The sequence below is a fragment of the Gekko japonicus genome, unplaced genomic scaffold, assembly GCF_001447785.1.
Source record: "Gekko japonicus isolate JY-2015 unplaced genomic scaffold, Gekko_japonicus_V1.1 scaffold2949, whole genome shotgun sequence".
NCBI classification, from domain to species: domain Eukaryota; kingdom Metazoa; phylum Chordata; class Lepidosauria; order Squamata; family Gekkonidae; genus Gekko; species Gekko japonicus.
The window spans coordinates 111,118-126,544 of NW_015169267.1; the positions used below are offsets into that span (position 1 = coordinate 111,118).

The 15,427-nt window shown below is 43.0% G+C and overlaps 1 pseudogene; it reads right to left on the reverse strand.

The window, feature by feature from the left end:
* Positions 1 to 2,351: 2,351 nt before the first annotated feature.
* LOC107114926 lies at positions 2,352 to 13,357 on the reverse strand (annotated as a pseudogene).
* Between the last annotated feature and the right edge of the window lie 2,070 nt (positions 13,358 to 15,427).

Here is a 15,427-nt window from a genome sequence, read left to right on the forward strand (position 1 = left end):
GAGCGGAGAGCTCAATCAGCAGCAATCATTACATATTTCCGATTAAAATTGCCCTTTCCCATCAAAATTTGAGTTCCTACAAAACCAGAGGTGAAGGTATGCAATGCTTGCAGCTTATTTAGGCTCATTAAATTTCCTGACAAGTGAGGGAAAGCCAACGTTCATTATAGAGCGGAGGTTTTTTAAATTTAATCATCCTATGAGAAAATTGCAATTTGAAGATTGCATTTTATGAAAACCAAGCACTGTTTTTAGATTATTCTAATAAAATATGGGTTAAACCAAGATTACCTGATCTTGTGTCCTGAAGGATTTTCACATTCTTGGCATATTCAGGTGGGTAGCCCTGTTGGTTTGAAGCAGCAGAACAAAATAAATAAACAATAAAGGTGCCACATGACTCAACAATAAAGGTGAATAAAGGTGCCACATGACTCAAACTTTATTCTTGGTGTATGACTACATACAGTAGCATCTCCACACAATACAATTTTTTGTCGTACAGGTGACAGGTATGTATGATCCTGTGAATGAAAATCATAGGTTGCTGTAGATTTTCCAGGTTGTGTGGCCCAATACTATGGCCACATAACCCGGAAAATCTACAGCAACTAATGAACTACGGCCGTGAAAGCCTTCGACAACATATTGAAAATCATAGGACTTGGTCCTGAATTTGACTGATGATCAGAAGTACTACAAAAGGTACAGTAGATGACAATTCTTGTAGAGGCAAGAAGAATTGGTAGATTGAACAAATGTTACTCATCTCCTATGCCTCATGCCTTAATTAGTACATATTATACAGGCCTGTTCTCATAACCACCCCACCCTGCTAGGTTGCTTGTGTTTTTGGCTTGCTTTTTTTTTTAGATTTTTATATATATATACACACACACACACACACACACATACACACACCATTTTATGTTTGCATTTGTGTTGTGTATTGTGTTACTTGTAAGTACAGAATGCCTGCGCTTCAGCCACAAGCTCCATTGACTCTTGGTATCCTGAAATCTGCAAGAGGATTGGTTGATGTCGGGAGACAGACCAATCAGGACAGTAGTTGACATTCGGTGGGAACAATTCCTATTGGTTCCAAACACTCATTATTGATTGGATATTATTGTTCTAGGGGGTGTGGTTTTCCTTGGTTCAAATTGTATATAGTTGGGTCGTTCTGTATGTTTGCTGCTGTGTTCTGAGCTGAATAAACAAATCACTTTTCAAAAGAGCTGCCTCAAGTCCAGTACATAATAATTTGTAACAAAGACACAAGACGTTTATCATCCCTGGGACAGTAGAGGTGGCACATCTAAGCCAAATGGATTGCTAAAGCCATGACAGACCAGAGCATTCAAGGGGTCATGGTACTTCTGTGGAAAGGGGAAGGGATCACAATGCATTTGGATTTGCAGCCCCACACTGCTGCACGGTTCTAGCTAGGCCACTGCCGTGTTTCCATGGCTGTAGAGATGCAGTTAAAAAAAATATGGGGGGGAGGGAAATTCTAGAACAATCAAGAATTCTGTTCTAAGTATAACTTTGTTCCTTAATCTCCAGCACTCTCATCAAAGGCTGTGGACTAACAGGCCATGATTAATCCACATCAGGTCTTACGACTGTCTTGAATTTTAAGAAAAAGAAAAGTAAGCAACCCCACAATATCAAACACATTTTATAAGCACATCTCCAAAAGGCACTGACAGGCCCAAACCTCTGCGTTTAGGCCATTACTACCGAAAAGGACAAGTCCCATGGAAACATCTTCAGGCTTGTAGAGCCCATTCATGAAAGCAGCAAGAAGCATCTGAACCAGGCCCATGGTGCCCCTATAGAATTTGCAGCACCCCTTATCATCGAATCCGCATACTCCCACCCAATCTTTCCCAATTTTTTCAGTTATGGTTTTCCTTAAGGCGCATCACATTGCTGTCCCAGCCTGAAGTGATTACTGTAACCCTTCTTCCTTCCACTCATATCTTACCCCAGTAGTAGGAGGAAGCAGGAGGAAGCAGCAGGAAGAGCTGGTGAGGGGTGAGCAGAAGTAAGGAGGGTTAAAGAATCGCTTTGGGCTGGCGTAGTGTTGTGGTGCAGCTTAAGTTCTCCCTCCCCTCCCTTTCAGTCTGCCTGTGTCGAGGGTGTGGGAGGATCTTGCTGCTAGGATCATGATAGATCACATGATGTTAGCAACACAGGCACAGTGGAGGGGAAGAAGAGTTTAAGCCACGCTGTGCCAGCCGAAAGCCAGTAGGGGTAAGGAGCTCCTCCTCCTCTCTCTCTCCCTGTCCCACACTCCCTCTCCCTCCCCTGCTCCATTAATTTAATTTTATGTAATTTTAATTTAGTTAGTGCCCTTGGCACCTCCTCCCACAAAAATCCTGGCTATGGGGCTGATCTGAACAGCTGCCCACATCCACATCTTTAAACTGCCCAGTGACAGCTGGCAATGATGCATCCACCTCCATGCCACCTTCAAAATCTCTGATGGAATCTTCTGTCTGGACACCAGCCATGTGGTACTGAAAACGTATCAAATGTGCCAGCATGTCCTCCAGTCTCCAGGGTAGCCTGGCCCTCAGAAGTTGAATGAGATGGGCCTTTTTCGTATGCGTAGAATGATGGGATGTCACCTTGCCCCCTTTCGTGTGCCTCCACATTGTACTCATTGCTGTCATAAATTGTTGTCAGCATCTTTGTCTTTAGGATATAGGTACAGGGCTTGGCATTTGCACATTGCAGTGAACATGGCTTCCAGGGCCGATTTGTCACTGGGTATGAATCTGATAAACCAATGGTCAAATTCATCATAATGCAATCGATTCAAGGAGAATTGTAATCCAGGCTGATGAGCTAAGTGCTAATCTAATGTGCAGGTGTTTGAGAGAATAATTTCTGAGATAACACTTCTCACTGTGATGAGTTGGAAGAATGCATAAATTAGAGGAGGGCATATCAAGAATAGCACTTAGATCATGCTCCAAATTTTCTACCACTGGAGATGCAGGAAATGATAACATGTAAGAGAGCCTGCAAAACCCTTTCCCTAGTAAAGTTGGTCTCGCTTGCTCTCTCATAACCTTTAGACACCTGGTTAAAAACCTCTAATTGCTTCTCCTTCTTACCATTTTGTTTTATGTTTAGTGGTGTAAGCCACTTTATGGACCTGATAGAGGTATAAATAATTAAAAACAATCTAGAAAGTATGCTAGCAAATGAAATTGATTGAATTAACAGATTTATTAAAGGGGAATCGAGTATCCTTTCTCCTGCAGAGGGCAAAGCAGAAGGGGGAAGGTGACTTTTTGTAAAAACACGGCATAAGAAAATGCCTCAGCAATTCCTTCCCTCCTCCTCTGCTGTGATCAGATTTGACGGCTTTGTTTGAGTAAAAAACCAAAAAAACATTGGGATATTACTCCCATGTTTGAGTGGGGATTTAAACACAGGGCTCACAGTCCACGTTCAACACTGTGCTGCACCACTCTGGCTTTTCCTTTGGCTATTCCTCCTCTTTTCTTAAATGTTACTTTCCCAGCTGTAAACTGCTAATCCCTTCGGCATTTTACAGGTTCAGTCCTATATGGAGAGAAAACATTATCTGTGTAATTTAAATAACAGAGCAAAAGTTGCTGATAGCCCCCAGTTATGTAAAATAAGGGTCAGGAGGGGCAGATCCAGGCTTTTAGTTCCCTCTATTTGCACATGTATTAAATAATGCGACAAAGCAACCAACGCTTAATAGCCTTTTGGAATTATCAACTTGGGTGTTTTATTTACCACGTTTACTTCTAAAACAGCCCCTAGCAAAATGTTCTAGTTATTAATATGAGCATTAGATTCTTTCCCCCTTTAATTTGAACGTGCGATGATTGCAAATGAAAATGATTCCCCCTTCAGAGGTGTCTCTGTTCACGTAAATCATATGGGCAATCTTAAGGAAACTGGCAGTTCTTTAATAGAGCACAAATTCTATTCCCAGAGAGCCTCTGAAAAGATTTCAATTAGATGTTAAATTAGACACCTGGAACTCACATACTTCTCTCAGCTCCTTAGGCAAAAATAACACGATAATAACTTGACTCACTGTAGGCTTTCTTCATCTGTGAAGGGTTCAGTGTTCCATAGCGGAATTTCTTTCTTTTCAAATAAATTGGAATTTCACTTTCCAGTTGAAAGAGATTGTGGATTACTTGCCAGTATGGAAGCGATATATATGGAAGAAAATCTAATGAAACTTAAAACGCTTCTGTGATCAGACATGGTGGCAGGTGGCAACACAGAGAAGTTGTCATGCAGAGGCAACATCTCTATTTCTCCACATGATGAAAGTAATATATAGACTAGCCTCCAGATACAAAAGACCTATAAACAAAGGATCTCGATCTCTATGGCTACCCATGTGCTACTTCAAATCTGGGGGCATATACCCAAAGTTGGGTTTTTCATTTTTAGGTAGACTTCAAGGAAACTGAGAAAAGCTTAGAAAAATTCCACATAATGTCAATCAATGTACTCCTTTTACACATACTTTAAGTAATGTGCTTCTTACAGCATCATGATCAATCCCATGCTGGTCACGATTTACATAGTTAGCATATCATCCAAGGAATTCCCATCATAAGAGTTATTCCAAGCAATTTGCATAATAAACGTTATTGGGTATGCTAAACAACATACTAGTAGAGAAACTACATGGTGGAAGGTCTTACTACTCCAGTCATTATGGGAACAACCATGGGCTAGAATCCTTTATAGGTCACTTACAGTAAACATATGTTGAGAGATGGGATTTCCTGTAATAAGAGGTGAGAATTTGTGTATTCTACACAATTCCTGTGCCTTCAGCTACAGGTCCAGAAGTCCACATGCAAAGAAAGTCCAGATGCAAAGGAAAACAAGGCTACTAGGTTCTGAACAAAGGATTTTGCATTTCAGTAGATTGGACTCACAGGGATCACCCCACCTTCTTGCAGTGGATGGAAGTAAGTGAGATTTCATGTGTACAGATTGGACGAAACATATCTGGATGGGGCAACATCTGAGGTATGGTTCTATACTCAATGCATAAATAATATATGAACTGGCCTGTCAAAATGCAAAACTGGCTGGTCAACCAGTGTCAACAACCAAAGATCAAGCCAGAATCACTGGGTGCTAATAGCCAAGACTCGAAAGGGGACAGAGCTGATCTGGCAAACCAGCCTAGGAAGCTATTCCAGCCAGATTTCTGCCCTCTAATTTAATTGCCTCATGTCATCATGCTATTATAGTAGCATTTGGCAACCACCATATACATTAGGGTAGAGGAGCTGTCAGCACAGGAGTGTGAATCTTCTAGTAAGTCCCTGAAGGCCTTGTCCATCTCTCTCTCTCCCCTCTCTCTCTCTCTCTCTCTCTCCAGCTTCTCCTAGGCAGTAACCCTAGCCTTAAGGGAACATGCTTATTTCCTGAAGTCCAAGAATTCCATGCATTGAGTACACACTCACAATTTCTGTTTTCCCTACCTCTGATCCTCCAGCCTTCATCTCCAAACTGCACCAAATCCACCAAACCCCATCTTTTCATCAACCACTACCAAATCCTACCCTTTGACCAACTAATTTCAAAATCACTTTTGCAATCCTCCCAATGCTCTGAGGCTAGGTTTGATTATAGTGAGGAAGGGATGCAAAAGAAAAAAGAAGCACCCCAAATCAGTTTCATCTGAATTTCACAACTGTTGCCACAATTGATTCAGTTTGGGATTTCCATTATTCACCTCACTGTGGTTACTAGATTCTGCAGACTGCCAGACCACCTAAGGAAAGTCAGTCCTCTGCTTTAAAAGAGATTTTCAAATAACGTGAAGGTCTAAAAGTACATCTCGTTTTCCAGTGCCACATAATGAGACTCAGCAGATCAACCTTCCCCTGAAAATTACCTAATGGCAGAAATAAGAAATTATATCCTCCGAGTCTCTTCCAACACATTAACAGAAAAATTAAGGGGGGGCATGCTGAGATAACACAAATATACTCTTCTGTATTCTCATTTTTGTCATTTGTTTGTTCCTATTGCTTTGGGTCATCCCCCCCCCTTTCCACATGTGGTTTGCTCTAATTAGAGAGAGGATGGAAGGTGTCAAGCAGAGGAGGAGGGATATGATCCATTATATGGGATCCCTTTCTCATAAGACTGACCAATATCATATAGTACTGAGGATACAATTCTGAGATGGGGGGAGGCTGACATTTGGTACTTGATTGGTTCGATTATTATGAATATAGAGAACTGGGTCTCTGACAGGTATTTTCATCACATAGTGACTTGCCTGCCTGATGTGAAGGTTGTGGACAGATAGGGGTTGTGGTAAAGATAGGGGAGGAAAGAAACTCAACCCAAAATGTAGCTGTGATTTAAGAGGATCAAGCTAACAAATAAATTGTTATAAAAATACAAATATTTAATATGGTGTACACATAAATAAAACATACATAAGGTTAAAAGAAATAGTTCAAATATCCAACTCTTAAAGCTCATTACATTCAGAGCTGATATTTATACATGTCCAATTGATTGGTAAAACCTTTGACCAATAGACCATACGTGTTTCGGCCCCTTCGGGCCTTCCTCAGTGGTCAAAATTCCTATTGTACAATAACAGACATCCAGAAATGAATGTATACATTTTTTTCTATAGAGCCAGGTGTTGCTTTCTAAAATTGTCAAAAAAAAGAGAAAAAGGCCAGATTATTAAATACCAAATGTATATATTAAATATACATAATAATAAATTTCAAAAATAACAAGAAATTTTTACTGGTGTTACCTCGTATGCTTTGTAGTTGCTAAATGTTTGTATAATGGGCCATGGATAGTAACTGCACAAATTCTCCAAATTATTCTACACAAAAATAGAAATTATATAAATGTTAGAGTTTATAAATAGTCTAATTCTAGAATTTGCTTTGTATATCAAAGAGGACAGAGAGTCAAATATGCTAGCAAACATTAGGGGAATGAATACCCTGAGAGAAGAGGTATGGGTGGAAATACTGGACCCTAAGGGTTACTTAAAAGTGGAGGTGTAGTATCACACACCTGTTCAAACCCTTGAGGCTGATCTTGAGATGCAGAAGGAAATAACAGAGGTGACTAAAGCAGATAATGTTGTGATACTGGCAGACTTCAACTACCCTCACATTAAGTGGATAAACGTGTACTTGAATCATGCTGTAGAAATAAATTCCCTAGACTGTTAATTACAACAGTTTGTCACAGAGCCAACCAGAGGTGTAGTAGTCTTGGACTTGGTTTTCAGTGGGGCTTGAGAACTGGAGTGAGATTTAGATATTGTTGCACCAGTTGGAAGCAGTGACTACAATGCTATTAAGTTCAACATTCATATCAATGGAAAATTACTGCTAAAGTCCAAAACAGTAACATTAGATTTCAAAAGGAAATTTTAAAAATTTGAGGGGAATGGTTAAAAGGAAGCTGAAAGGGAAACACAAGAGAGTAAATTCCTACAAGACACTTGGAAGCTACATAAAACCACACTAATTGAAGCCCAGATAGAATGCATTACCCAGGTTAGAAAAGGTACTGCAAAGTCTAAAAGAATGCCTTCATGGTTAATAATCCAAGTTAATGAAGCCATAAAAGGCAAACATACTTCTTATATAAAGTGGAAGGTCTACCTAAGTGAAAGGGAGCACTGGCGTCTGGCAAAAGAAGCGTAAGTTAATACTTATGCAAGCAAAGAGAGAATTTGAGGAGTGGATTGCTAAAAGCATCAAGTTAAACAATAAGAGTTTCTTTGAATATATCCAGAGCAGGAAACCAGACAGAGAGGCAGCTGGGGCCTTTGGATGACCACATAATAAAAGGGGCCTTCAGCCAAATGGAACTGGGTGTTTATTGTTTGCTTCATTACACAAAACGCAACAATGAGGATGGGATCCCCCTGCTATTAAAACCCCCAGACTAGCTTGCTCCTTGCCTTCCACATTAGTGCTGACTCACTACAGAAATGGCTGCACTGGGCCATATAGAAGAATTTGATGTAAGTCAACCCACCTCTTGGGACTTTTATGCAGAAAGGCTGTGTTACTATCTACAGGCTAATAAGATAGAAGGGGCAGAACAAAAATGTGCAATTTTATTGACTATGGAGCAAAAACGTTTGCTTTTGTTTGTTCTCTGACAGCACCTGCTGCACCAAGTACAAAAACGTACGATGAACTGATAGCTCTGTTGAAGACATATTTCTGCCCAAAGCCATCTGTTACTCTACAGAGGTTCTATTTTTTTAAGTGTGATCAGCAAACCAGTGAAAATATAACTGAATACATTGCAGAGCTCCGTCACCTTGCTGAATGTTGTAAATTTGGGGATCTTCTGGAAGGCTTGTTATGAGATTGGCTCATCTGTGGAGTTAAGGATGTGGCCATCCAGTGGTGCCTCCACTCTGAACAGAATCTGACTTTTGCTGCAGCACAGCAACAAACGTTAGCAGCTGAAGCCACTTCATGTAATGTCAGAGAAATTCGTTAACAGGCACCCCACTGACACATTCTACAACAAACCCAGGAATCAGATGAAGAGCAAGTACAGAGGCTCACATCTATATCAGTGGGATCATGTAAGTCAAGTAATGCATCTATATGTTTAAGCTGTGAAGGGCAACATAAATGAAGTGAATGCAGATTCAGGAATGCTGAGTGTCACACTTGCTAAGAAAGGGGTCACATAGAAAGAGTATGTCAGTCAAGGGCTAATCCCAGGAAACAAAGACAGCAGGGGAAAGGTACCTGGCTTCAAACTGCCCATAATTTGGAGGGTTTCTATAAAGTACTGAGACTGATGCATGGAGAAGTGATTTCAGCTCATACTTTATTATATACAGGAGAACTTGAGATGCTTTAGCGGGACTCACGGCCTGCTTATATTCTTGTTCATAACCACATCCAACACACACACCCACATCCTGGATAGGTTTATTTACAAGCGATCATTCTGTATTGGTTCCTTTTAGGATCCAGGCTGGCCGGTTGGCTAATCCTTTGGATCCTTAACTCCTATTGTCTCTGGAGGCGAAGCTCCCGCAGCCCTCCTGGCTACGTGTGAGCCTGACCGCATGCGTGGTCTCCCTGGGTACACAACAGTTTCCAAGAGGAAGAACTACAAACATTGTACTCCATTCAACAAATGTATGCTGTCAAGAGGATATCCCCAGGAATGATTGCCACTATAGAGATAAATGCTCAGAAGTGTGAAATGGGGCTGGATCCACCACCATAGACAGAAACACATTTTCACAGCTGTTCCAGGACCATTCTCCCAAACTGCACAGATCAAAATGTCACCTTCATGACTACAATGGATAGATTGTTCATATCCTTGGAAGCTGTGATGCAGATGTTTGCTATGGACCTGTCAGACAGACATTACCCTTGATAGTTACAAAAGGGATTCGTAAAAGCCTGCTGGAAAGAAACTGGTTCACACCATTGGGAATCAGTGTTCAAAGAGTACATAGTGTCTGTCCAGCTATACTAGAAGAACTGGTATCGGAATACCCACGTGTATTCACACAGGTATAAGGAGCATAGAAAGGTCCACCAGTGACTTTTCAAATGGACCCTACCATAACACCTACTTTTACAACACCTGGAATGTTTTTTTCACCCTGAGACCAAAGATTGATGAAGAACTTGATTGATGCAGCTGGTAGTCACCCTACACAGGATAAGGTAAAGGCAATACATGATGCTCCTAGACCAAAATGCAAGGAAGGTCTTCAGGCATTTCTGGAACTCCCAATTTTTTATCTCACTTTCTTAAAAAACAAAACCACTATAGCAGAACCCTTTCATCACCTGTTAGATGAAGGTGCTCAATAGAAGTTGACTCACAAACATAAAGAAGCTTTTCTGGCTGTAAATAAATTGTTGACCTCTGACTCTGTACTCGCTCACTATGATGAACAGAGATATCTGTCCGTTACATGCAATGCCTCACAATTTGGAGTTGGGGCTGTCCTCAGTCACGTACTACCAGATGGTACAGAAGCACCAATTGCTTTTTATTCTAGGACAATGACCTCAACTGAAAGGAACTGTTATGTACTGGTGGAGCTTGAGTCTGAGCGAGGCTCCAAAAGCCTTCATGACTATTGTTTGTGTTATTGGTAACAACCAATCATATTTGTTTATTATAACCCAATAGCTGCACTGTCATTAGTTACACTGTATATAGTTCATGCAAATGAAGGATTCTGACTGCCTACTTAGTATTGATTGTTGTTTAAGGTGGGCATGGTTTTTACAAGTATAAATTGGCTCCTGTTAAGCCTGTGTCTTTGGTTTGGAAGTTCAATAAAGAAGCATGTTGTTATGACAAGAGCTGCCTCGTCTCAATATTTAATAGGAATTATGCTCAGATTGATAAAGAGGCTTTGGCTATTGTGACAGGAGTTTAAAAAAAATCATAATTTTGTATATAGTTGACCTTTTGAAATCTGAGACCACAAGCCACTTCTTGGATTTTTCACCAAAGACAAACTAACACCTCCCATTTTATCTCCCCATATGCAATATTGGAGTATTATGCTGAATGTTTATGATTATAATCTCATTTATAGATCAGGGAAAGAAATTGCAAACATGGATGCCTTAATCCATCTACTTCTGCAGATACCCAACTGTGCCATTCCTCCACCAATGGAATCCATGCCAGAACCTCCTCTTCAGGCTGCACAGATTGCTAGAATGACAACAAAAGATCCCATCTTGGCATGTGTTGTCAACTGGGTATGGAAGGCCCACAGAAAAACTGGCTGAAGTATTCAGGCAATTTTTATCCCATCAGTATGAACTGTCAGCTCATAAGTGTTGTCTATTATTGGGAAACAGGGTGTTCATTCCAGAAGCAGGACACCAAGTCATAGTAAGAACTCTACATGCAGCACACCCAGGTATGGTGCAAATGAAGGCACTGGCCAGAAGTTATGTGTAGTGGCCTGGACTAGATGCTGATATTGAATGGGTGAGTGAATGCAACATAAATCAAGCTACCTGCCACAATCCACCAAAAGTTCTAGTTTTCCCTTGGGAAGTGACAAAGGCCCAATCTGTATTTAGCATTTGCTCAGTTGTTTTACCAAACCCACACTGGAACAGAAAAAGATGCAGTCCAAAACCACATTCAACTACCCCAGGCCAACACTGTACTGACTGCACTGTCACCCCCAAATGGCCATAAAACAGCCATAAATCTATGCAGACAGCCACCAAACAAAGTGAAAGCATAAAATGAGACACTCAATCAAAGTGAAAGTGGCATGCAATGTAAATGGGAATTTCTGTTCCAGTGTGGGTTTGGTATAACAGCAGAGAAATGCTAGATGCAGACTGGGCCAAAGAAGCCTTGGTCTCAGGGGTCATTTCCTGCAGGAGTGCACAGGAGCGGAGCTCCGGAAGTAAGGCGCCCAGGGGGCGGGAACATGCAACAAGCCCTGCCCCCGCTCCCAGCAGCCCTCAGTCGGGCCACAAGTAGCAAGAAGCAGCCAGGTAAGTTGCAGAGCCCCCCCCTGGCCCGCCTTCAGGTACAAGTTCTCCCTCCTCTGTGAGGGCAGATCTGTGCATTCCCCCCCACCCCGTAGCTAGCAATCCAAAACAGTCCAGTGGCACCTTTAAGACCAAGTTTTATTCAGGTACAAGCTCTCCGTTCTCTGTGAGGGCAGATCTGCATGTACCCCCCCCCAATAGCTAGCAATCCAAAACAGTCCAGTGGAGCCTGAGCGGTGGGTATTGCCTTCTGACACACTTCCGGTGATGTCAGGGGGTGTGGTATATGCAAATAAGTGATGCTAATAGGTTATGCTAATGAGCTCCTGCACCTCTTTTTCTACGAAATGACCCCTGCTCGGTCTCATCTCCACATAGACTTTGCTGGCCCCTTCCAGGGCAAAATTTTCCTAATTATTGTTGATTCAGTTTCAAAATGGCTTGAAGTAGCCGTCATCCCAGCTGTAACCTCAAATGCTGCCATCAGAGCTTTTTATCAACTTTTTGCAACTCACAGAGTCCCAGATACAATTGTTTCAAATAATATGGCTTTCACCTCAGCAATTTTCCAAGACTTTGCTAATAAAAATCTCATTAGGGCTACCACAGTGGCACCACATAGACCCCAGGCAAATGGGCAAGCAGAGCGAATGGTACAGACTACAAAAGATGCACTGAAAGGGATAATTTTTGGGACTGGACTACCAGATTGGCAAGATTCCTGTTGGCACCACATGTTACACCCTGCCCATCAACTGAGTCCAGCTCAGCTGAGTTGCTTATGGGACATTGTTTCAGAAGGACATACCTAGATCATAGCCACCCTGATATTGCAAGCGACTTGCAGTCTAAAAAAAGAACAGGAGCTGTATTCTGCTTTGACAGAATAAAGGAATCTGTGTACCTTCGCTCTTCAGGAACCAGTATGGGCTTGGTACTATGGAAGCCATTCACAGTGGGTTCCATCTAAAATAGTGGACGTCAACAGGGCCTGTCTCTATATATAGAGTGCAGACTGCAGACGGTATCCCTAGTACCATTGCTTAGGTGGGTGCAGGGGATCCCTTCCTTTGTGGGCTCCTGCCTGTTAAGTATGCAACTCAACAACGAAGTAAGTAACAAGTGAATCAGCTTTATTGAGAACGAGAATTTCCAAAAGATCACACAGCAACAGACGACACACGACAACAAACAGTGGAGCATAGCTCCTTTTAAACACTCCTGGACTGGGGTAGCCATGCCCTTACATAGGTAACGTCCAATCACATTGCATAGACAACAACCAATCATTTGTCTTCCCTCCAGCACAGACTCTTACATTTCATTGGTCACATAACATGCTTCAGCCAATGGTGTTGTTCCAGATTACAATCTGTCTGAGGTTTTAAACTTTACATTGTGTTTCAATGGTAAAGACACAACATTCCTCCCCCTAAGATGGAACAATACCCGGACATAAGTAGTCCTTCAGATGGGGGGGCACGCCTTGTTCGACTTGACTGCCATGTAGGTCCTGGTGGTGGAATGACCGCAGAGGCCCGGGGTGGCTCACTGTCCTGTGAGTCAGGCTGGCTGGTTACCAATGGGTCACTGTCCAGAGTGGAATTAAGTCCACACTCTGTCTCTATGGGGGGCTCTGCAACACTCACCTCCGTGTCTGGAGGCCCTCGCTGCTTGCCTTCTGGGTGAGGGGTCAAGTCAGATTCGGTGCTGGACTCAAGACTGGAGTCAGCCCACCTATGCCTGAGCTGATCTACGTGGCGCTGCAGTTTCCTTCCGTCTGCAAGCTGTGCCACGTACATACGGGTACCCAGAATGTCAGAGATTATGGCGGGAAGCCATAAGTGACCCTCAGTGTAATTCTGCGCGAAAACCTTATCTCCTTGTTTGAACGTGTGCGGCTATTCCTGGACTTCAGCTCTGGGGGGTTTAGATTCTGTCAGGTCCGGATGGAGCCTGTCCAGAAGCGTTGTGAGTCTATGACCCATCAGAAGCTCAGCTGGGCTCCTTCCCGTTGCGGTGCAGGCTGTAATATGCTGCTGCAAAAGGAAGGAGGCTAGCTTCTGCCCCCAGTCCCCAGGACCCAACTTCTTCAGAGCCTCCTTTGTCGTCCGAACCATCCGTTCGGCCTGGACGTTTGTGGCCGGATGGAACGGAGCAGACATTACATGCTTGATTACATTATCAGACATAAACTTTTCAATCTCTGAAGATGTAAATTGTGGGCCGTTATCAGACACAAGAACGTCCGGCATACCATGGTTGCAAAAACCTGGCGCAACACATTAATTACAGCCTGCGACGTTGTAGACTGCATACGAGTAACCTCAAGCCATTTGGAAAAGGAATCAACCAAAATTAAAAACATTTGGCCTTGAAACAGCCCAGCAAAATCAATGTGTAAGTGGTCCCAGTGCTGGACCGAGGCTTGAGGCGGGTCAGGTCTCGATTGTTGGTAAGTCATACAGTGCCGGACCCAGTCCTTGATGTCAGCATCTAACTTGGGCCACCAGACATAGCTCCTTGCCAGAGCCTTCATGTGGACTATACCTGGATGACCATCGTGAAGCGCTTCCAAAACTCTCACCCTTAGCTTGGGCGGCATCACCACCCAGTTCCCCCACAACAAACTACCTTTGTTAACTGAGAGGTTGGTCAGGGGAGTGACACCTGCCTTGCCTGTTCTGAACGCCAACTCTCCCTCCGATCACCGGTGCCTGAAAGGTGCACGAGTGATTGCCGTCTCCTTGCTGCCGCTGCCGCTGTGAACCGCCCCAACTCGCCGCTCAAGGCCCAGGAGTCCGCGACAGCACTTCGTCATCCCGATCTGCTTCCAGCGAGCACGTCAGAGCAACTCTCCTCTGGTGGAAGCGGAGCCAGGCAGCTTATCTAAGACGGCTCTGCCCCTTGCTCATGTCACGATGCAAGGCGTTGTGGCTGTTGTTGCCCGCCTTCCTCGGGGCGGCAAAACAGCCCCCGGCAACCAGCGGCATTGCCGGGTCACCGGGAACTTCATTCTACCTAGGGATGTTGTGTGCTGCCTCTTTAAGAGTCTCTCCGAGCCGCAGAAGAGTAGGAGGGACTCAGTGCTTCTCTTCTCAGTCTCCCTGCTAGCAGCCTGCAGGAGTATAGGGCCTACTAAGAATCTGGAGAACCAGGCCAGGACAACCGTGGCCTAGAGCTCTAGAAACAGCTTAGTTAAGTATCATTATTCCTTATTCCAGTAGCCAATTTACCTAGCCTACAGTTGCTGTTAATAAAGAGGCCCTCAGCCAAATGAAATTGGGTGTTTTTTGTTTGCTTCATTACACAAAAGTAACCAAGATAATTAAGGAGTTTGAGCAACTCTCCTTTGAATAAAGGCTGAAGATAGGACTTTTCAGTTTAGAAAAGAGATGACTGAGGGGGAACATGATAGAAGTTTATAAAATTATGCATAGAGCTGAGAGTGGGCAGAGATTTTTTTTCTCCCTCTCCCCAAGTACTAGAATTTGGGGAATGCAATCAAGTTGATGGGGAGTAGATTCAGGATAAACAAACAAAGTATTTCTTTACTCCACAAGTAATTAAAATATGTAATTTGCTGCCAGAAGATGTAGTAATAGCCACAGGCAATGCTCCCTCTAAGCTGTGGAGTCTTGAGAGCAAACATTCTCCTTTGTGAGCTACTGGCATTAAAACTGTGAGCAAGTGATCTGGCTGCTGCATAAATTAGTGCTCTCTGGAGCCATCCTTCCTGAGCTAAGACAAAAATCTGTGAGCCGGAGGCTAAAAAACTGTGAGCTACCTCACACTAACTTAGCTTAGAGGGAACACTGGCCACAGGCATAGACAGCTTTAAAAGGGGATTGGACAGATTCATGGAAAATAGG